Below are 24,932 nucleotides of genomic sequence, written 5' to 3' on the forward strand. Positions count from 1 at the left end.
GTGCCTTTTCCAAACTGCCATTTTTAGATCTCTCCACAGGTGTACTGTGGGATTCAGGTCTGGACTCATTGCTGGCCACCTTAGAAGTCTCCAATGCTTTCTCTCAAACCATTTTCTAGTGCTTTTTGAAGTGTGTTTTGGGTCATTGTCCTGCTGGAAGACCCATGACCTCTTAGGGACACCCAGCTTTCTCACACTGGGCCCTACATTATGCTGCAAAATTTGTTGGTAGTCTTCAGACTTCATAATGCCATGCACACGGTCAAGCAGTTCAATGCCAGAGGCAGCAAAGCAACCCCAAAACATCAGGTTACCTCCGCCATGCTTGACTGTAGGGACCGTGTTTTTTTTCTTTGAATGCCTCTTTTTTTCTCCTGTAAACTCTATGCTGATGCCTTTGCCAAAAAGCTCTATTTTTGTCTCATCTGACCAGAGAACATTCTTCCAAAATGTTTTAGGCTTTTTCAGGTACGTTTTGACAAACTCCAGCCTGGCTTTTTTATGTCTCGGGGTAAGAAGTGGGGTCTTCCTGGGTCTCCTACCATACAGTCCCTTTTCATTCAGACGTAGATGGATATTACGGGTTGACACTGCTGTACCCTCGGACTGCAAGGCAGCTTGAACTTGTTTGGATGTTAGTTGAGGTTCTTTATCCAACATCCGCTCAATCTTGCGTTGAAATCTCTTGTCAATTTTTCTTTTCCGTCCACATCTAGGGAGGTTAGCCACAGTGCCATGGGCTTTAAACTTCTTGATGACACTGCGCACGGTAGACACAGGAACATTCAGGTCTTTGGAGATGGACTTGTAGCATTGAGATTGCTCATGCTTCCTCACAATATGGTTTCTCAAGTCCTCAGACAGTTCTTTGGTCTTCTTTCTTTTCTCCATGCTCAATGTGGTACACACAAGATAAGATAAGATAATATAATCGTTTAATCGTCCCACCATGGGGAAATTCAGAGCATTATAGCAGCAAGGCAGGAACAAGTACAGATACAGATGCATAAAGGCATTACATTGATAGTAGGTAGGTACATATACGAAAAAAAAAAAAATAACCGGACTATCACAACTTTGGATCTATCAGTTCACTGTTTGGGTCGTTCTCCGTTTTGGACAGTGCTGGTTATACAGCCTAACTGCAGCAGGAAGGAAGGACTTTCAATAACGCTCCCTCTCACATTTAGGATGAAGTAGCCGGTCACTGACAGTACTGCACATCTTCGTCTCATGCATGGGATGGGAATCATTCTGCACCATGTAGCTCACCTTGGCCAGAATCCTCCTGTCGCCTTCTTCCTGAACTGGATCAAAGGGGCATCCCAGGACAGAGCTGGCCCTTCTAATCAGTTTGTCCAGCCTATTCCTGTCCCTGGTTGATATGCCACTACCCCAGCACGCCACACCAAAGAAGATGACTGATGCCACAACAGAGTTGAAGAAGGATGCAAGGAGTGCCCCCCTAACTCTGAAGGCTCTCAGCCTTCTGAGCAGATAAAGCCTACTGTGGCCCTTCCTGTACACTGCATCCAAGTGATGGGCCCAGTCAAGCTTATTATTGAGGATCACACCAAGGTACTTATAGGTGTCGACTATCTCAATGTCATTTCCCTGAATGTTCACCACTACTGGTGGATTTTTTCCCTTGTGAAAGTCCACCACCAATTCCTTGGTCTTCCCGGAATTAATCCTAAGGTGGTTCCTCTGACACCACTCCACAAAAGCTTGGTTAGTATCTCTGTACTCTCTTTCATCTCCTCCTGTGATGAGGCCTACTATTGCAGAGTCATCAGAATACTTCTGCAAGTAGCAGCTAGATGAGTTGCACTTAAAATCCGCAGTGTACAGTGTGAAGAGAAAAGGGGCAAGAACTGTACCTTGAGGTGCCCCTGTATTGCAGATCACCGTGTCTGACACACTGTCCCGAACCTTTACAAACTGAGGTCGGTTCGTGAGGTAGTTAAGGATCCAGGTGGAGAGTTGTAGGTCCACGCCAACAAGGCCCAGCTTGTCTCTCAGTAGACCTGGCTGTATGGTATTAAAAGCACTAGAGAAATCGAAGAACATTATTCTCACAGTGTTCCCAGGTTTCTCCAGGTGAGAGAGAGTACTATCTAGAAGGTGGATAATGGCATCATCCACACCAATGCCCGGCCTGTAGGCAAACTGGAGAGGGTCCATATCCGAGCTAACTAGAAGACGGAGACGTGTGAGAACCAATCTCTCTAGTACCTTCATCAGGTGTGATGTCAATGCTACAGGTCTATAGTCATTAAGGTCTTTCGGATAAGGTTTCTTCGGAACTGGTACCACACACGATAATTTCCACAGTTGTGGTACTATACCTATTCTCAGGCTCATATTGAACAGATATGTAATGATCTCACTCAGCTGGTGCCCGCAGGTTCTGATTAGCCTTGCACTGATGCCGTCAGGACCTGCAGCCTTCAAAACTTTGATCTTATCCAGTTATTTTGCAACCTGGGTACTTGTGAAGAACAGACCCTGGCTCAGTTGACAAGTTGCAGCAGGGGGTGAGGTTATTGTAGCAGAGAGGTGTGAATGGTATGCAGGGGCAGGAGCAGCCAGTGTGTGATTAAATCTGTTAAAGAATAGATTAAGTTCATTAAGCCCCTCTTTATCTACAACCATCCTGGAGACAGTCTGCCTATGCCCAGATATAGACTTTAGACCCTCCCAGACTTCATGAATCCTTTTCTGTGACAATTTCAGTTCAATCTTTCTCTTATAATTAGCCTTTCCCTGCCTGATTAGATTCTTCAGATCTTTCTTCACCTCTCTCAGCCTGCCCTTGTCACCTGATCTGAAGGCCAACTTCTTCTCTTTGAGAAGAGCCTTTATTCCGGGGCTGATCCATGGTTTATTGTTAGAGAAGCACCTCACTACTTTTGTGGGTACCGTGTTATCTACACAGAAATTAATGTAGTCCATTATACAGTGTGTGAGACCATCCATGTCATCACCATAGGAATCTTGCAGTACATCCTAAGTGGTTCTTTCAAAGCAGTCTCTCAGAGCATCATCACTCTCCTCAGTCCATATCCTCACTGTGCGAGTGACAGCAGGTTCTCTCTGTACAAGTGGCTTGTACACGGGTTGGAGGTGCACTAGGTTGTGATCCGATCTTCCAAGGGGCGGTAGGGCTGACGAGGCATATGCCCCTCTCACATTGGCAAAGAACAAGTCCAATGTTTTGTTGTCTCTAGTGAGGCAGGTAACATACTGTGTGCAACCGGGTAGTATGGATGCTGGAGACACATGATTGAAGTCTCCCGAAACCAGAAGGAGTGCTTGGGGGTGAAGGGACTGCATCATGCTCACTGTGGATTGTAGGACCTCAATGGCGGCATCAGCTTTCGCAGAAGGGGGGACTTATGCAGCTATCATGATTACATGCGATAGTTCCCTCGGTAAATAAAAAGGTTTCATGCCCACAGCTAATAGCTCAATGTCCTGACAGCATGTTTGCTCTTTGACCACGATGTGCCTAGAGTCACACCATCTATAATTCACAAATATCGCCAGCCCTCCGCCTTTCCTCTTACCGCTCTCCCTTGTCCTGTCCGCGCGAATGAGTTTAAAGCCATCCAACGAGACAACAGTGTCCGGAGTACCTTCGGTGAGCCAGGTCTCTGTAAACAGCAACATACTGCACTCCCTTAATTACCGATAATGTCTGGTCAGCACCGACAGTTCATCCATCTTATTCCCGAGTGACCTCACATTGCCCATAGTGACGGAGGGAAGAGCAGGTCTATAGCGCCTTCTTCTAGCTTTCCTGAGGGCTCCAGCTCTGCAACCTCTTCTCTTAGGCTCCAGCTCTGCAACCTCCTTCTCAAGGACACAGGACAGAGGTTGAGTCAACTTTAATCCATGTCAACTAGCTGCAAATGTGATTTAGTTATTGCCAACACCTGTTAGGTGCCACAGGTAAGTTACAGGTGCTGTTAATTACACAAATTAGAGAAGCATCACATGATTTTTCGAACAGTGCCAATACTTTTGTCCACCCTCTTTTTTATGTTTGGTGTGGAATTATATCCAATTTGGCTTTAGGACAATTCTTTTTGTGTTTTTTCATTTAAGACAAATTAAATGAAGATAATAATACCAAAGAATTTGTGTTTGCAATCATTTTCAGGAAGAAAAGTATTATCTGACAAAATTGCAGGGGTGTCAATACTTTTGGCCACAACTGTATATGTAGTATGTATGTATTATGTAGTATGTATGTATGTTGTATGAATGTAGCATGTATGTATGTTTTTGTTTTTTTTTTCACATTCAACACATTAGCCGGATGATGGGACTACTACTGTCCCATCATTGGCTAATGTGTCAATCACTGTCATTGTAGCAGGCATAGCCCGATGGGACTTGTAGTCCCATCGGACGATGCCTGCACACACACACAACCCCCGGCAGGCCCGCACAGACCCCCGGTTGGACCGCACAGACCCCCGGTTGGACCGCACAGACCCCCGGCAGGCCCGCACAGACCCCCGGCAGGCCCGCACAGACCCCCGGCAGGCCCGCACAGACCCAGACCCCCGGCAGGCCCAGACAGACCCCCGGCAGGCCCGCACAGACCCAGACCCCCGGCAGGCCCGCACAGACCCCTGGCAGCTCGCACAGACCCCAGGCAGGCCCGCACAAACCCCCAGCAGCCCGCAGAGACCCCCGGCAGGCACGCACAGACCCCCGGCAGGCCCGCACATTTCCCTGTGAGGCCCGTACAGACCCCTCCCGCACACACAGACACACACAGTGTCCACCCACGCACAGCCCCCACTCTTTCCCCCCTCCCAAACTGGATGTGCAAGTAAAGAAAGGGTTTATTTTCATTCCGACATTTGTGTTCCATTGACTTGCATGGGTTTCCGGTATCGGAATCGGCGATACCCGATACTTTTTGGGTATCGGTCCGATCCAATCCGATCCGATACTTCACGATATCGGATGGTATCGCTGAACACTAATCACAAGATAAGGCAGGCCACCAAAAAGACCGACTCACCAAATCTCTGGTGCCAAAAATACCTGGATGACCAGCCAACGTGGAGCAATGAATTTCAGACATTACTCTCTTCCTCCACTGGTCAGGAACATACAATTTTCCCATAGGAAAAAATCCTATGCCTAAAAATCCTCCAGGGCACATCTCAAATCGGGTGAGATGGCGGAAAGAACTACCCCCTCACTTAGGATGGTAGTAGTCTTGGTCACAATAAGAGACTCCACAAAGAAACTCCTAGAAAGGGCGTCCGCATTAACATTCTTAGTGCCCGGAAGAAAAGAGACAACAAAATTAAAACACGTGAAAAACAAGGCCCACCTAGCCTGTCTAGGATTCAAGCGTTTGGCTGATTCAAGATAAATCAAATTCTTGTGGTCGGTGAGGACCACAACTTGATGTCTACCTCCCTCCAACCAATGTCTCCACTCTTCAAATGCCCATTTCATGGCCAACAATTCCCGATTCCCCACATCATAGTTACGTTCAGATGGGGAGAATTTTCAAGAAAAGAAGGCACAGGGATTCATTTTAGAATTCACCATATCTTTTTGGGACAAAACGGCTCCTGCAGCAATCTCAGAAGCATCTACCTCCACCTGAAATGGGAGTGAGACATCAGGTTGCCGTAGAACCGGAGCAGAAGTGAATCTCTGCTTAAGCTCCTGAAATGCTGAGACTGCCTCTGGAGACCAGTTCACCACATCAGCGCCCTTTTTAGTCAGATCAGTCAGTGGTTTGACAATACCAGAAAAATTACTTATAAATTTACGATAGAAATTAGCAAAACCCAAAAACTTCTGGAGAGCCTTCAAAGAAGTGGGCTGAACCCAATCATAAATAGCCTGTACCTTGGCCGGGTCCATTTCAATAGCCGATGGGGACAAAATAAATCCCAAAAATGAAATCCTCTGTACACCAAAAAGGCACTTCGATCCTTTAACATACAGGGAATTTTCCCTCAAAATCCGGAACACAGTCCGGACATGTTCCACATGAAAATCCCAATCACTGGAAAAGATCAAAATATCATCCAGATAAATGATCAAAAACTTATCTACAAAGTCCCGGAAAATATCGTTCATAAAAGATTGGAAGACAGAAGGGGCATTAGTGAGCCCAAAAGGCATCACCAGGTACTCAAAATGTCCCTCCGGGGTATTAAACGCCGTCTTCCATTCATCCCCGTGCTTGATGCGAATAAGATTATACGACCCCCTGAGGTCAAGCTTGGTAAACCAGCAGGCACTTTTAACTCTGGAAAATAAATCAGAAATCAGGGGTAACAGTTACTGATATTTAACAGTGATTTTGCTAAGGGAACGATAGTCAATACAAGGCCTTAATGAACCATCTTTCTTGGCCACAAAAAAACAGCACCTAAAGGTGAAGAGGATGGTCTAATATGACCCTTCTCCAACAACTCCTTGATATAAGATCGCATAGCATCATGTTCGGGAACCGATAAGTTGTAAAGCCGACCCTTGGGAAACTTACATCTGGGCATTAACTCAATTGCCCAGCCATAACTCCTATGAGGAGGCAAAGACGCAGACTTACTCTCACTAAATACATCAGAAAAATCAGCCAAATAATCAGGAATATCATGAGTCTGGGGAGAGGTGGAGAAAACAGGAGTGTCACTAAGAACACACTGACAATCCCAAATCACCACAGACACAGATTTCCAATCCAAAACAGGATTATGAGATTGCAACCAGGGAAAACCCAGAACAATAGTATCATGCAAATTGTGCAGCACCAAAAATTTACAATTTTCTTGGTGGTCCGGGGCGACCCGCATTATCACCTGGGTCCAAAACTGGGGTTTATTATCCGCCAAAGGAATAGCATCAATACCCCTCAAAGGGAAAGGAGTCCGCAGGGGTATCATGGGAAAACCACAACGTTTAACAAAGTCTAAATCCATCAGATTCAAAGCTGCTCCTGAATCTACAAAAGCCTTAGCAGAAAATGTAGACAAGGAGCAGATCAGAGTAGTTGCCAAAAGGAACTTAGGTTGTACACTGCCCACAGCAAATGTGTGCGCAAAAAGTTTTTCTCATTTAGGGCAGACAGAAATAGTATGAGAGGCATCTCCACAGAAAAAACACAGCTTATTACGCCTTCTAAACTCCTGACATTGCGCCCTAGACAAAACCCTAACATATTGCATGGGTTTAGACGTTTGCTCAAATGGCAGCAACGCCTCTCGTGTAGTTTTACGTTCATGTAAAGGCCGATCAACTTGAATGGCTAATGACATAGAATCATCAAGACCAGAGGGAACAGGAAATCCCACCATAACATCTTTTATGGTTTCTGCCAAACCCTTCCGAAAGAGCGCTGCTAAGGCACCGTCATTCCATGTAGTAAGCACCGCCCACTTTCAGAATTTTTGACAGTATAACTCTGCAGAATCCTGACCCTGGTTCAATGCCAATAGGGTTTTCTCTGCTTGATCAATAGCATTAGGTTCATCATACAACAACCCTAAGGCTTGAAAAAATGCATCCACATTAGTCAGAATAGGATCTCCAGGTTTCAACGAAAAAGCCCAATCCTGGGGATCACCGCGCAGCAAGGAGATGACAATTTTAACCTGCTGCACAGAACTCCCCGATGAGTTAAGCTTCAAGGCAAGAAATAGTTTAAAATTATTCTTAAAATTCAAAAATTTAGACCGATCCCCAGAAAACACATCAGGAGTACGGACTTTTGGTTTAACAGCAGATGATTGAGCGAGATAGGTGGAAATTCCCTGCACTTCAGCAGCAAGCTGCTCAACACGATCAGACAATTGCTTAATCTATATTAAAGAAAACAAAATCCTCCTACGGCCCCAGAGAAAAAGAGCAAAAAATATATATATATAAAAAAAAAATTCTGACGCTTTTTTTTTACAATTCTCTCCTGCTTTTGCGCACCCTAGAATCTGTGGTTAAGGCTGGTGATTCTGTTATGATTGGGTCACCGAGGAGGAAAGTTAGACCAAGCTAAGCCACAGAAAACCAGAGAGGTTGGTAACTAAGCATATTGCAGACCCCTGACCCCTGATCCTATCCACACAACTAGCAGTAGCTGTGGAGCGTACCTACGATGATCCTAGACGATTCGACACAGCCAGAGAACTAAATAAGCCTAGAAAGGGGAAATCTAAACTGCCCCAGAGCAGATCCCAAAGGAATAGATTGCCCCCAAACATATATTGTTGGTGAGACAAGATGAAAACACAAACACAGGCAGGAAAATAGACTGAGCAAACGATGGGGCCCACATTAACTAGACAGGACAGGAAAGGAAAGACTCTGTCTGCAATCACGCAAAAAACCCTGCAAAAAATGCCCAACACGTCTGATAGAAAAATACTGAAGTCACTAGACTTCGCCCACTATATCAGCACTCTGGTATATTCTGAAAGCAAAGCAAATAGAGACCAATCTAATAAGGGACAAAAGCAAACTGCCACAGGCAGTAACATAAGGATGGAAATTCAGCAAAGTCCCAGCCGGAGCTGGCTGACCACACAAAAACTGAAATACTCAAAACCAGATCAAATGCGAACAATAGCAAAAGAGCACTTAGCTGAGCATGCAGGGACTGAGCTGGAAACTAAGACCTCAGGAGGCAGGAAAAATCACCAGCAGGGATAGAGGGAGTCAGCTGTCTTAAATCCAGTCAGAAACTCCAGATCTCCAGTCATCCTCCTCATTATCAGGTGGCAGGCCTCTGTTAATTAGATCAGCTCCATTACCACCAGGGGGAGCCCGGAAAGAGAACTCGCGACCCCTCTGTCAATATAACCAGCTCCACTACCTTCACTAGTAACCAGAGGTAGGCCAGAAAGTGAATTCACAACAGTGGAGCCTGGGTGGAGTCTCAATGGGGCCCCAAAATTCCTAGTGGCAGCTCTGAGTACTTGATAAGATATAAGCCATACAAGTTCTTCTCTTGCAAATGTTAGTGAAGCCCTTCAGACTGCACAGACCTTCTGTCAACAAAATGGCTGCTTATCAAGGAACATATGACCATACCTGTCCATGTGTTTACTGCAATTAATACTACTGAACATAAGAATGCTTTTTTGAAATTGAATGAGGTTAATATTACTAGCCTGGCCATATTTCTCCAACTGCTATTTTTGAACAGGGTAGCTGTAGTGTGAAATATGTGAGTTAGGCTGACCTTTCAAGAGCAGGAGGAGTATTTCCAATAATTTTATAATTCTAAATGCCATAAAATCTTGTTTACACTACATTTGTTATAATATAGATAGTGATCAACCCCTTTAAGCTTCTGTTTTTTTATGCATAATGGGTCATAGATAAAGGAGCATGGAGAATATCTATCCATGCTATATTATATATCTATGGGTGACATAATTATCTTAGCTCATGTAGCCACTTGAGACAGCTCCTGAGTGTTGGTGCAGATATCTCACACTGCTCAGTTCAAGCTGCAGCTCTCAGTCTGTCTGGGATTAGTGGAGACTATATACACTTGAACTTATGAGTAGAGTTGAGCGACTTTGGTCGGATCGGGTTTCGTGAAACCCGACTGAAACAAAATTTATTTCAGATGCAACTGGTCCGACTAGGGCAAAAAAAGTCGGAGTTTCGTCCGAAACCCGACCCCAATGTAAGTCAATGGGGAATAAAAGTCGGCATTGAGTGGATGAATGTCATCCGCTGAATGCAGACTTTTATTTCCCGCTCAACTCTACTTATGAGCTTTCTCACACTTTTGAGGGACTCAAACGCAATTCCCTAACTGTTTCAGCTCTTTCCATTACAGCTTGCACTGCTTAGAGGGAAAACTGCTCATAAAATGCTCATTGTAATGTCAAGATTATGTAGTCATTCTAACATGGATTTTCAAAGTAAAAACTCCAGCATTATCAGACCTAACAGATATACAGTGGGTATGGAAAGTATTCAGACCCCTTTAAATTTTTCACTCTGTTTCATTGCAGCCATTTGATAAATTCAAAAAAAATAATTTTTTCTCATTAATGTACACTCTGCACCCCACCTTGACTGAAAAAAACAGAAGTGTAGACATTTTTGCAAATATATTAACAAAGAAAAACTGAAATATTACATGGTCATAAGTATTCAGACCCTTTGCTCAGTATTGAGTAGAAGCACCCTTTTGAGCTATTGCAGCCATGAGTCTTCTTGGGAATGATGCAACAAGTTTTTCACACCTGGATTTGGGGATCCTCTGCTGTTCTTCCTTGCAGATCCTCTCCAGTTCCGTCAGGTTGGTGGGTGAATGTTGGTGGACAGCCATTTTCAGGGTTCTCCAGAGATGCTCAATTGAATTTAGGTCAGGGTTTTGGCTGGGTCAGTCAAGAATCCTTTGTTATTTTTGCTGTGTGTTTAGGGTCATTGTCTTGTTGGAAGGTGAACCTTCGGCCCAGTCTGAGGTCCAGAGCACTTTGGAAGAGGTTTTCATCCAGGATATCTCTGTACTTGGCCACGTTCATGTTTCCTTCAAAGGCAACCAGTCATCCTGTCCCTGCAGCTCAAAACACCTCCATAGCATGATGCTGCCACCACCATGTTTCACTGATGGGACTGCATGGAGTAGGTGATGAGCAGTGAATGGTTTTGTCCACAAATAACGCTTAGAATTATCACAAAAAAAGGTCTATCTTCATCTCATCAGACCAGAGAATCTTATTTCACATAGTCTGGGAGTCCTTTATATGTTTTTTATCAAACTCTGTGTGGGCTTTCATATGTCTTGCACTGAGGAGAGGCTTCCGTCGGGCCACTCTGCCATAAAGGCCCGACTGGTGGAGGGCTGCAGTGATAGTTGACTTTGTGGAACTTTCTCCCATTGTGAGCAGGTAGGAAGATGCAGTAAAGGGTCTCAGGCAGAGCAAGCGTTAACGTGGGGTTTTATTTAACAGGTATACTCCTTGCAGGGAGAAAACAGACAAAACAGTATAAAGGAACACAGGGGAGATAACTCAGGGGAAGTGGGTGTGAAGCATAGGGTAGGAAGTTCAAAGATAGAAAAACGTATCAGTCTGAAGAATTCAGAATGCGGTTAGTACAGGATGTGGACGTTGGTGCCGAAGCAGTGGCGCATAAGGGGTCCGGTAGGGTCCTGGAAAAGATGGCATCCTGGATCATGGTGGCAGATGTGATTCCTCGTGGTCCGGTATAGCCCTGGAAAAGATGACTTCTTGGCTCCTGGCAGCAACGGTGATTCCTTGTGGTCAGGTCGGTGATCGGTGTGTCAGGAAACGATGAGCCGAAAAGAGCACACTCTTTCCCCTTGTCAGTGAACAGGGACAACGAGCAACTCGATTCAGGTACAAAGGGAAACCCCTCACAGCGGGTGTCCCAATTCTCCCCTCAGTGCATGCGCAGGCTTATGTCCTGACTTATGCCCTGTCACTTACGGTCAACGATGTCAGCATGGACCAGGTACATTGCTGTCGGCAGTCTCTGTTAACCACCTTTAGCCTTTGCTGGTTTTTGCCCGCTCTGGCAGTTGGCCCCCCTGCTGAAGCACCGACACTGCCCTCCTGCGCAATGCATGTTCCCACGGCAACTAACTGATTTGCCGTGTGCTGTGGCCCATTCATCTTAGCCATGCACCCTACTCCTAGGTGCAAAGGTCGGTCCGGGGCTTTAAGCTTTCCCCTGTGAAACCTGGGTGACAGCCCCAACAGTTCCTGATTAGTCTCAGAGTAGGTAGGCCTGGTCTCATTTGGTCTGACATGCACTGTGACCTGTGAGGTCTTAAATAGACAGGTGTGTGCCTTTACAAATCAAGTCCTATCCATTTAATTAAACACAGCTGGACTCAAATGAAGGAGTAGAACCATCTCAAGAAGGATCACGAAGAAATCGACAGCATGTGACTTAAATATGAGTGTCTGAGCAAAGGGTCTGAATACTTATGACCATGTGATATCTCAGTTTTTCTTTTTTTAATAAATTTGCAAAAAGTTCATAATTTCTGTTTTTTTTTTAGTCAAGATGGGGTGCAGAGTGTACATTAATGAGAAAAAAAATGAACTTTTTTGAATTTAAAAAATGGCTGCAATGAAACAAAGTGTGAAAAATTTAAAGGGGTCTGAACACCCACTGTATTTTATTCAGGGCTGTGGAGTCGGTAAGCCAAACCTGCGACTCCGACTCCTCAGTTTCCCTTACACCGACTCAGACTCCACAACTCCGACTCCGACTCCCACATATATTACAGAGGAGGGGAGAATGCCCCCTGCAGTCTGGAGCTGGTGCAGGACGGGAGCACTGCAGCATACAAGCGAATTTTGATAGGTGCGTGCCCCTGCTTCTAGGGGGGGCAGCTGCCCCCCCTGCCCCTAGCTGGCTACGGCCATGATTCACACACAGCGTTTTTGCTGATCCGCTTTTTGCAGCAAAATGCAGTGACTCTGGGCATCCCAGCAAAGTCAATGGGTTTCAAGTTATGACTTTCAGACACATTGTTTTGTGAGGATCCGTTTTTGGGCTGAATGAACATGTCAGTTTGTGTGGCGTTTTTCTAATCTGCTTTTGCTATTGAAAACATTATCTATGAGCTCAAAAACCTTTCAGGTGATGCGTTTTTTAAAAAGCTGATCTGCTTTTACAGCTGAAAAACGTATCCTCAAAAAACGCAGCAAAAACGCTGTGTGTGAATGTAGCCTTAGATCAGGAATAGAACAGCCATTTATAGGACATTTCATAACTTTCCCAAATTCCTATGAAAAAATATTCAGCACATTCTGCATTGAACTACTGTACCCAATTTATTATATATTTTAGGAGTCAGAGTCGGTCCATTTTATACCGACTCCGACTCCACCAAAATGAACACCGACTCCGACTCCACGACTCCGACCCAACAGCCCTGATTTTATTTTTTAATTGTGTTGGCAAGCTGCTTTTAGTGTATGAAGATTTAAGAAACATGTTTCATTTAAATGCATTAAGACAAGTTACCAGCCAATCTACACTATCTTAATCATGCTAATACTGCCACTGGCACCAGTCCTATATCTTTCTCCTCTATCAATTCCATCTCTGCATTATTCACAGACTACTAAACTCATCTACTCCAGTGCTGCAGTTGTATAACACATTAGTGTCTAGAGTATCAGTCCAATGTTTTTATGACTTTCTCTCCCTATTTCTATTGCTGAACTGTGAGCTTTGACATCTTCTCTCTATCCTTTATCACCCTAAAATGGCTGATTTATTACTTGCCCTAGATTTTATAGAAACTCTGACAGCCCTCCTGATTTTCTGCAGTCATGTTACATGATAGCTAGGGATGAGCGAGTATTCTCGTTAGGATTCGGTACTCGGTGAGTAATGCGGTACTCGAATCCTGGTGAGTATTTCACTACTCGCCTCTCAATATTCGGCACAGCCCAGCATAGTCCCCGCACAGCCCAGCACAGTCCCACACAGCAAGCACAGTCCCACACAGGCCAGAACAGTCCCACACAGCCCAGCATAGTCCCCGCACAGTACCTGCAAAGCCCGGCACAGTCCCGCACAGCCCGGCACAGTCTCGCACAGGCCAGCACAGTACCTGCACAGCCCAGCACAGTCCCCGCACAGCCCAGCACAGTCCCACACAGCCCGGCATAGCCCCAGCACAGTACCTGCAAAGCCCAGCACAGTCCCGCACAGTACCTGCAAAGCCCAGCACAGTCCCGCACAGTACCTGCACAACCCAGCACAGTCCCACACAGGCCATCACAGTCCCACACAGCCCGGCATAGTCCCCACACAGTACCTGCACAGCCCAGCACAGTCCCCGCACAGTACCTGCACAGCCCAGCACAGTCCCGCACAGCCCAGCACACACACAGCCCATTACTCGCATTTCCCATAGACTTACATTGGACTCACTACTCATTACAAGTACCCGAGTATTAGGAGGTACTTGTAACGAGTACAGCAAGTCTGAATACTTCACTACTCACTCATCCCTAATGATAGCTGCTAGGCTTTAGGTGGAAGTCTAAAGGGGGCTTTACACATAGCGATATCGCTAAAGCATCACCGATTTTGTGACGCAGCAGCAATATTGCTAGCGATATCGCTATGTGTGATACCTCCGACCAGCTCCCCCGCTGGCTATCGCTGATCGCGCGAGATCATCCAGGCCCATTTCTTGGCGGCTGCTTCCTGCTGGGCTTCCTGCTGGCGGCGACGAGCCACGCGTGGACGCGGGCGGAGGACGTCATCATCGCCGTGTCTGAAAGGTAAGTAACGACTGCTGCTGCGTCGCTGCATCGCTGGTGAGATCTGCCTGTTTGGCAGCTCACTAGCGACCATTTAGCGATGCACCAGCGATCCTGACCGGGTCATATCGTGGTCGGGATCGCTGGTGCATCGCTAAATGTAAAGGGGCCTTAAGCTGGCTTGAGGTCATCTGAGCCTTCTGTGACTGATGCACTCTCCTGCAATGTTTAAAATGGAGTTATGCATTTTTTTTGTCAATTACATTGATTGAATCTTAAACTGTTCAAATTTGTCAGAACAACTTTTAATATTTGACAAATTTACATCTCCTTGATTCACTCATCTTTAAATTCACTCATCTTTGAGTCACACATCTATAATGTCACTGCAGTTCTTTAAAGCAGTGGAAGCATAGTTATTTTCTGTTAAGAAGTTGATTGTCATATATTTTATATATATTCTATATTCATTTTATGCAGACATATGAATGTAACGTTTTGTCTAAAATTGTAAATTTTTTCTTCCAAATTGGATTAGTTGGTAAGGTATATTATGTCACAGAATTGCAGATGAAGTTGACTCAGAAATGAATTGACCTTATTATATTATAGAAAAAACAAGCTAGCTCCATAAAAAATGTCTGCATATTATTGCAATGATATATTTTGCCTATTGGTAATTGTGACTCACAGGTCCTGACTTCATCAAAAGTATATTTGTCATTCTCCCTTATCGTCCATTTCTCCCTGCTTTTTTGTGTGTCAGCCTTTCAAAGTCAGGTCAGTTGGCTGCACACTGCCTGAGTATTCAGGTAGCTTATGGTATGCTGAGTACGACTTGTTTGCATTAAGTTTGCCTGTGGACAAACACTCACTCCCATTCCAAGCTGCATATACAGTTCCACAAGAGGTCTAGCATACCAAGTTCCACTGTACTGTGCAGCTCTATGTGCAGCTCTAGCTCTGCTTTCCTTCAAGCTGACTTGCTCTTCTATATCTCTATGAACCAATGCTTCTGGTCTCAGCTGTTCATCCAGAACTCTGGCTTAGTGCATTCATCTCACCAGGTGAGCCATAACAGTAATCATACGTAATTTAGAAGAAAATGAATCAAAACCAAGTGTATATATGGAAATTTGGAACTAGATTTGAACTGAAATCAAGGCTTTTGGTATTCACTCTTTTTCATCAACAGATATAGTTTATCAAGTAAGCATCTTAATAATTAATTTTTAAAATATTTTCATAAATAATAAAACAGGCAAAAAGGTCTTTGGCAGTGCACTTCAGTGAATTATCATCGACTTCATTAGGAAGTTTCCAAACATTTATTGCTCATGTAGCACTGTTTGGTCTGGGAAAAACTAAAGGCCCCGTCACACACAGCGATATCGCCAGCGAGATCGCTGATTTTGTGATGCCACAGCGATCTCGCCAGCGCTGTGTGTGACGGGGATCAGAGACCGGCCCCCTTGCCAGGTATCGCTGATCGCGCGCCATCGTCCTGGGCCATTTTTTGATCGTTGGTCTCCCGCTGGTCAGCGTGCATCGCTGCGTGTTGTAGCGAGAGACCAGCGATGCTGGACGCTGGTTTCCAATGTAAACATCGGGTATCTAAGAGCCGTGCGGCTCTTGGATACCCACTGTTTATCTTGAAACCAGCGTGCTCGCTGGTCCTGATCGCTGGAGGGGCTGTCTAATGATGTCCCAGCGATCCCATCCATGTCGGATCGTTGGTGGGATCGCTGGGACATCGTTATGTGTAATGGGGCCTTAACTCCGCAATGCATGCTCCAGATTTGTTCTTTGACATTGATACTGGTTCACTAACTCAGTATAAACTATTTTACATGAATTATAAATTAAAATAGAGATACTTTGTTAAGGTCTTTGAGGGTCTTCATCAGTATCACAAAACAAAACAGCTTTGCAAAGCTTGTACATTTTTAAGCAGATTTATCAAGCCTGTTTAGTCACTTTAGTCACCTTGGAATATCATCTATATGGCATTATCTGCCAGCTATGGAAAATATTTAAAAAAGAAGAACATAAAACTTAGCATATTCTGAGCAAATATTCTAGCACATGAAAAACAAATATTTTCATTAAGAACAATGTAAACTGGAAACAGGTATATTTGTTTCAAGTAAACTTCATTTGCTTAAAGTAAATATGTATTCATTTCTCGCAATAACAAACTTTTGTTTCTGGCTTAACTATTGAATGCATTGACAAAACCTTGGGCTGTTTTCTTAGGTGCCATACACTTTTTTGGATTTTTGTCTTCATAAACAAAATTTAAACACAAAAAAAACTACCTTATCAAGGAGAAATTCTCAACATTAGTTTTCCACTATTTTATGGCGTATGCCTATGGTTTTTACATCCAAGTGAATTATTTAAAATACCAACTGTAATTAATTTTTATTAATTTATAAATGTACTCTTTTTTCCCATTCATCCAGTAGGAAAGTCCCAGTAAACATTCAAAGTACCAATTGGCAATTGAATTCAAAATGGAACCTAAAGACTATATCCACATTAAAAATCAACTTCTATTGCTCCAATATGTTTAAATTCGAAATAAAGTAATTTTGCCATACATTTTCATTTCAAATTTCTTGTTGGTGTGTTTCTGTAGCTTCCATGAAAACCTGAGCACCTTCATGATAACATATAACAAACATGGTTTAGTCTGATTCTGCAGTAAGGGCCCAGTCACACACAGCGAGATCGCTAGCGAGATCGCTGATTTTGTGACGCATCAGCGATCTCGCTGTGTGACATCCATCAGCGACCGGCCCCCCCGAAGGGTATCGCTGATCATCCTGGGCAATTTTTTGATTGATGGTATCCCTATGGCCAGCACGCATCACTGCATGTGGCAGCGGGAGCCCAACGATCAGCGACGCTGCACGATGGTATCTAGGGTAAACAGCGAGTATCGAAGAGCCGCGCGGCTCTTGGATACCCGCTGTTTACCCTAGATACCAGCTTGCTCGCTGGTCCTGATCGCTGGTGAGCCTGTCTAACTTTGTCCCAGTGATCCCATCCATGTCGGATTGTTGGTGGGATCGCTGGGACATCGTTGTGTGTAACAGGGCCTTAAGACTCACTTTTACCTGTCCCCGTCTTCATGCAAATATCGATTTTTGATAAGTTATGAGCAGGTGGAAGACTTATGTAACAGATTATGATTGTAGATTTACACCAAATAGAGCTTGTTAAGGAGAAAATATTGTTTTAATTTTTATTTCATAAATCAATAGTACAGTACACATGTAAATAAGAACCTTAGTAATATATCTTATTAGTGAAATCTACTTCTTTCTCAAGATTATTAATTCTATGGTAAAATATGTATTCAGTGAAAACAGACTTTGAAACTACTGTGATAGGAGATGGTAATTGCTACTGATGTTCATAGGAGATCATGGTTTCTGCTATATATAGCAGTGCTATTGCATTTCTATGAATAGCACGAGTGATTGGACGATCGCAGCTTCAAGTCCGCTAAGGAGTAAGAAATCCATTTAAAAATTGAAAAAAAAGTTTTTAAAAATATGAAAAAAAGTTCAAATCACCCCTCTTTTGCCCTATTAAAAATGAAGCAATTAAAAAAATGCACATATTTGGTATCACTGCATTTGTAAAAGTCCAATCAAAATATAAAAATGTATTAATCTGTTCAGTAAATGGTATAATAAGAAAAATAACAACTCCAGAATTAATTTTTTTTGGACGCCACAACATTGCAATAAAATGCATTAACAGGCGATCAAAACATTTTATCGACCTCTTCCTGTTATCAATAAAAATGCTAGATCAAAGAGCAAAACATAAACCATCACACAGCCCCATTTCCCAAAAAAGAAAAGCATTACTGGTCTTGGAAAATGACCACTTAATTACAAAAAATATATACATGTTTGACATCTATGTACTCTTACTGACCTGGAGTACCATACTGCTAGGTCGGTTTTACTATATAGTGAACATGGTAAATAAAGATCTCCAAAAACCATTATAGAATTGCACTTTTTTTTGCAATTTCAACACAATGAATTTTTTTCCCCAATTTCCATGGTCTGCTCTGGTCTAGTTGTTTTTTTAAGTCTGGTCTTCACTGGGCCATATTCAACCTGTTTTGGCCTCTTACCCACCTATCATCTTTAGTGCCTCCTATGCTGCCCAAATTGTCCAACGAAGAAGGGACAGAAGACAACTGAAACAGGGGCTGCATGCTGGGACAGTTGAGACCTGAGTGAGAATAATTCAAGTAGTAGAAACAACAAGGCACTCAAATATCAATAAGTCCGTAGAAGGTGCACAAGTAGGGTCTCCAGCCCGTATCATAAATAATAAAGAACTTGGCAGTCAAAATAGTGAAAAAGATGATTCCTTATTTATTGGCATCCAGGTAAATATTTACTAAACGTTTTCGGTCCAACACTGGACCTTCATCAGAGATTCTCTAAAGATTTGCTGTAAGATCACATACAAAAGAGAATAGAAAATTAATCTCGATATCAGGCTATGTGCACACATAGCAGAACTCTCGCGGAAGTTACCGCGAGAATTCCGGCTTCCATTCCGAAGGAAAATCGCATTTTAAATTCACACAATTTTCTCACGGAAAAACTAGTGTTTTGCAAGCATAATTAGCTTGCAGAATGCTAGTGTTTTCCAAGCGATCTGTAGCATCACTTGGAGAACTGATTGGCAGGTTGGTCACACTCGTCAAACATAGTGTTTGACGAGTGTGACCAACTTTTTACTACTGATGCTGCCTATGCAGCATCAGTAGTAAAAGAATGTAAAAAATAATAAAAAAAATAAAAAATATTGCTAGTCTTACCTTCCGGTGTCCCGCGCAGCCTTCCCGCCTCTCTCCACGCTCCCGGTCCCAGTAATCCTTTGCGAGAATGACCACGATGGCATCCGTTCTCGCGGGATCGCGACGTCTCGCGGTTATTTGCGATGATGTTGCGCTCCGCTCCTAAAATAAAAGTATTGTATATCTGCCGTTCACATTACAGTCACATCTATACAGAGTCAGCGTGTGTGTGACACTCCGTAAATACATATACGGAGATTGTTAGTTACACAAAAAACGTATACAGCTGTACACTTCTGATACAGCTCCGTATATCTGCTTGTTGGATTACGGTCCAATACATACTGTGAGAGCGTCTGTGACTAACAAAATATATACGTATATTTAATTTTTTTAATACACCTTGCACAGCTGGACGCTCCTCATACAGTACCATCTCTCTGCTGGTATTTTTGGTACATTTTCCCAAACATAAGGAAGTATGGTGGAAGAGTCCACGGATGTGGGCAGGGGGGCGCAGCTGGTACTGATGGTGGTGGTGCATCGGCTGGTTCTGGCAAAGGCACAATAGCAGCTAAGGCAGGAGGTGTTGAGCCTGCGTCATTGTCTGGCCCAAGAAGGCCTGTAAGGTTGCCTTTTATTGGAGTAGGAAAACCGCTTTTAAAGCCGGAGCATCAGGAACAGATTTTGGCGTACATTGCCGAAACAGCCACCAGCTCTATTGCCTCCTCTTCTGAACGTTCGAAACCTGCAAGCATGGAGTTGTCAGTGCAGGGTTCTGGCCAGGAAAAACACCTTTCCTTGTGTCCTTCACCCCCATCAAAAGTTAAGGATGTGGCAGCCCACACTTCAGATTACTCTATGGAGCTCTTTTCACATACCATGCCTGGGTTATGAAGTCAAATCAAGAATTCCTCAGTCCAAGATGAATCCGACATGGAGTACACTCATGCACAGCCACTGCTAGATGATTCTGCTGGTACATCAACCCAGAGCACTACATTGCCCTCGCAGTCAGCTGAGCCTGAATCTGACCCTGATGAAACTCAGGTGCCCCTTCCCGCATACTATACCACCTTACACAGTGACACAGAGGAAGGTAAAGAGGAAGGTGCAGATGACTTTGAAGCGGAGGTGACGGATGACCCAGTTCTTGACCAAGATTGGCATCCATTGGGGGAGGAGGGTGGCGCTGGCAATAGTTCAGATAAGGTGAAGGATCTGCAACAGACATTGACATCACAGCAGCGGTTATCTGCCAGGCCCGTAGCTGTCCAAAAATGTGGAACAAAAACTAAAAGAGTTGCAGGACAGTTTGACCAGACGGTCAACTTAGCACAGTGTTGTGAGTTCATTTTCCCCTTCACTACTGAGGCCCGAAGAACTCCCTCTTCTGGTAAAGAAAGGTAGTGAGCCTGATTATCAAACACCTGAGGCTGATGATGATGACTGGCTGAGTGGAGTTACTGACTGGATATAAGGCTGCCTACGCCCTTCTGCCCTGCAGGTGATTTCTCTGTGGGATCCTTGGAGACCAGTCTGAATTCCTGCTCCTCTAAAGCTAAGTTTGCTGCTCGGCTTTTTGCATTTGTGCTTTGACTTTGTTTTGCTTTGTTTTTCTGGATTTCTGCCATTCCCTGCGGGGGTGTGCTGAATTCCTTTAGCTCTGTCTTCTGAAAATACCTGAGTGCTGATTTAGTTTTTGAAGCCTAGCTGCTTCAGGGTCTTTTTCATATCAGCTTGTTGGCTTATGTCTTTGATAGGGCTTTGGCAGATTGCAGACAGCAGCCTTCCTGTCCTTTCCTATCTAGGTAGTTTTGGGCCCCGGCTTTGCTCAGTCTATCTTTCTGTCTGTGTTAGTGTTTTCATCTTGCTTCACCGTCATTATATGTTGGGGGCTGCCTATTGCTTTGGGGTCTGCTCTGGGGCAGTTTAGATTTCCCCTTTCTTTCTTTAGGCCTATTTAATTCTCCGGCTGTGATCGAGGGGTCTAGGGCATCGTAGGAACCCCCCACGGCTACTGCTAGTTGTGTTGATAGGTTCAGGGGTCTGCAATCTGATAGTTGCCAACTTCTCTGGTTTTCTGGACTTAGCTTGTATTTCTGTTTTTGCCTCCTACGGTGACTCATTCATAACAGCACAGTGTGCAAGGCCAGAAAATGTACACCATAGTAGGAAGAGTGCAGTGTGGCACTTCTTTGTCCAAAATCCTACTGATGAGGCAAAGGTTACCTGTAAGAAGTGCAGAAGGACCTTTAGCCGAAGTAAACAACTCAGAAATTTGAATAACAGTTGCATGCTTAGACATTTAATCAACATGCACTTGCAAGCGTGGACGGACTACAAAACCTCAGGTAGCACATGTGCACCTGCTCCGACTGAAGGTAGAGAGCAACGCTCCATCGCTTCCCCCACTGTAAGACCACCGCCACTGTTAAGCACACCACCAGCACTAAATGTGTAGGTGTCATCGCAAGGCCAAAGCACTCAGGGAATAACAATGGTTTTGCAACACAACACTGAATCTAGGCCATCACCACCAATACCATCACCAACCCCCTTTCACTGCATCCGGTCCACCGCTGCTTCCTCCATATGCAGCTCTCCAGTCCAGCTCACCCTACCAGACACTCTGAGTAGGAAAAGAAAGTTCTCATCCTCTCATCCACATACACTTTGTTTGAACGCCTACATTGCCAAACTAATCTCATTAGAGATGATGCCCTACCGTTTGGTTGAAAGCGAAGCTTTCCGCGACCTCATGTACTATGCTGTCCCACGCTATGACCTACCCAGTCGGCACTTCTTTTCTCGAAAAGCCATCCCTGCCCTCCACCGGCATGTGAAAGACTGCATTGTCCATGCACTGAAACAGTCAGTGAGTGGAAAGGTGCACCTCACAACAGATGCATGGCCAGGGCCGTTACGTGTCCATCACTGCGCGCTGGGTTAATGTGGTGGATGCAGGCTCCACAGTGGATAGCTGCAGTGGAACAGTGCTGCCTAGCCCACGGTATAGGAAACAGTTGGCTGTAGGCTTTCGATCCTCCTCCTCCTCTATCAGCGAAAGCTCATCCACAGAGCACAGTCGCACGAGCACTCCATCCACAGCTGGCAGTGTTGCACACGAGGTGTCCCACTATCGAACAGCTAGTGGTAAGCGTCTGCAGGCTGTGTTAAAGATGATGTCTTTGGGCGACAACAGACACACCGCGGAGTTACTGGCTGACTACTTGCAGCGACAAACTGAGTCATGGCTGGGTAGTCTACATCTTGAGGCAGGCAAGGTAGTCAGTGATAACGGATGTAATTTTGTGGCAGCCATAGCCTGTGCAAAACTCACGCACCTACCTTGCCTGGCTCACACTTTGAACCTGGTGGTGCAGTGCTTCCTTAATAATTATCCGGAGTTAACATCCCTGCTCCATAAGGTGTGAAGACTGTACTCGCACATCCGTCGCTCAAACGTCCACTCCACTCGTATGCAGAAGCTGCAGTGATTGCTCCACCTCCCCAAGCACCGCCTAATCATAGATGTTGCAACAAGTTGGAACTCAACCCTGCACATGGTTGAGAGGCTGTGTGAACAGAGGCTGGCTGTAATGCATTTGTGGGAGGATACATGGGCAGGCAGTTTGAGGGAAGACATGGAATTGTCGGGTGTGCAGTGGTCAAAGCTGAAAGACCTCTGTAAAGTCCTTCAGTGTTTTGAGGAATGCACACGGCTGCTAAGCGCACACGACGCCATCATAAGCATGAGCATCCCACTTATGCGTCTGCTCAAGCAAAGTTTGACGCACATTAAGGATCAGACGTCTGCAGCAGAGGAGGAGGAGGAGGGAAGCCTTGATGACAGTCAGCAATTGTCTGGTCAGGGATGATTATTTTGGGCAGGAGGATGCTTCTCAGGGGGCAAGAGAAAATGTTGGCGTTCCAAGGTCAGGTACAGTGTTTGTGCGTGACTGTAGGGATGTGGATTTGCCAGAAAGTGCTCCTCCACCCACCACTGGCAGTGCATCATTGACACCTGGAACATTGGCCCATATGTGCGGTTATGCCTTGTGGATCCTTGAAAGGACCCCCGCATTGCCAAAATGATGAGGGATGACAACTACTGTCTGGCCAGCATCCTCGATCCACGCTACAAAGGCAAATTACACAACATCATGCCACAGGAGAACCTAGAGATAATATTGGCTAGCAAACAAGCAACTCTGGTAAACCGTTTGTTTGAGGCTTTCCCTGCACACAGTAGCGGTGCTGGTTCTCCCAAGAGCTGTAGTGGGCACAATAGAAGAGGTGTTCGTATTGCACACAGCCGAAGTGGCGTTGGAGACAGTGGATTAATGACCATGTTGAGGAATGATTTCTCAAGTACCGCTCACACGACTGATAGTACTGCATCGATTAAAATTGACAGGTGACAGCAGTTGTCAACTATGGTTACAAACTACTTCTCCCATTTCGATGTTCTAACTCACAGGTCAATCCCCTTTGACTATTGGGCCTCTAAACTGGATGCCTGGCCTGAATTGGCACAATATACCTTACAGGAGCTCGCTTGCCCTGCTGCTAGTGTGTTATCTGAAAGAGTCTTCAGTGCTGCTGGATCAATCCTGACAAAAAAAGGACTCGTCTGTCTACCCAAAATGTTGATGATCTAACCTTCATTAAAATGAACCATGCATGGGTTTCAAAGGATTTTGCCCCACCTTCCCCTGATGACACATAGTTTGCCAGAAAACTGCCTCGCTTTTGTCCTCCTTTTCCTCGGACTTGCCCAATTCTGCCCTTTGCAGCAGCTGAATGTCCAGTCAACACATCAACATATGCCATTTTTTAAACCTCCCTAAGTGGGCTGCCCACCCCCCTTCCCAATGGCTCGGGTCAACACCTGGCACACCCAGGAAAGTGCCGTTGCTCTGAACGGGTGGATGGGCCCACAGATGGCCGACGGCACTGGCACAGGGCCCCTCATAGTACAATATAGTGTCTCTGACGGTGGGGGGGCCCACTCACCATCAGACACACCAGCGTACTATGAGGGGGCCTGTGCCAGTACCGTCGACCACGAGTGTGCCTCCCCTGCTTGGTCATGGCCACAGCACTTGCAAGTTGCAATACTTACCTCTCCCTGCTCTACCGCTGTGTAGTCTGGGCAGTTAAATCCTTCACAGGGACGGCCACTAGATATTTGGTTTATTGATCGATGATGGGTAAGATGTAGCTATGGCCTTTCCTGCTGGCCTCTACCTTCAGATGATCAATGGCTACCGTTTGTAATGAACATCAACTTACAAGCAGATGCATTGGTGCTTAATGATCACCTTTCACAGTTGTGATAGTCACAGACGTGTGACATTCCTGCTACCATTTTTCAATGTCTCCTCTTCTGCCAATCCAATAGAATCACCTACGGTCTGTGGCTTCTGTCTTTTGCACTCCAAAATGACCAGATACATCATGATAGGCAGTGAGGACCATGTCTACATCTCTCCCTGTGATCACAGTTTGATGGAAACGAGTAACGGTGATGTGATCAATGCTACTGCGATAAAGCAATCCTTTCTTCACAAAGAACTGTTTTTGCTGACTCCGCAGACACAGTAATTGAGGGTCTGCATCGCCTCTGCAACATGTACCGGGAGGTTTTCCCGTGAAGAGTAATTCCCAAATTTCTGCTAACACTCGACTTTCCGTCTGTACTTGTATCCATATAGTTTCCAGTAGCGGAGAGTCTGGACTGGCTTACTGAGATTGAAATATATACAAAGATTTAAAAGTACCACAACACTGTATACTGTTGTACGCTTCGACTACCTTTCCCTTTCTCTACT

The sequence above is a fragment of the Dendrobates tinctorius genome, unplaced genomic scaffold (assembly GCF_039654945.1).
Source record: "Dendrobates tinctorius isolate UK_male_01 unplaced genomic scaffold, ASM3965494v1 ptg000022l, whole genome shotgun sequence".
NCBI classification, from domain to species: domain Eukaryota; kingdom Metazoa; phylum Chordata; class Amphibia; order Anura; family Dendrobatidae; genus Dendrobates; species Dendrobates tinctorius.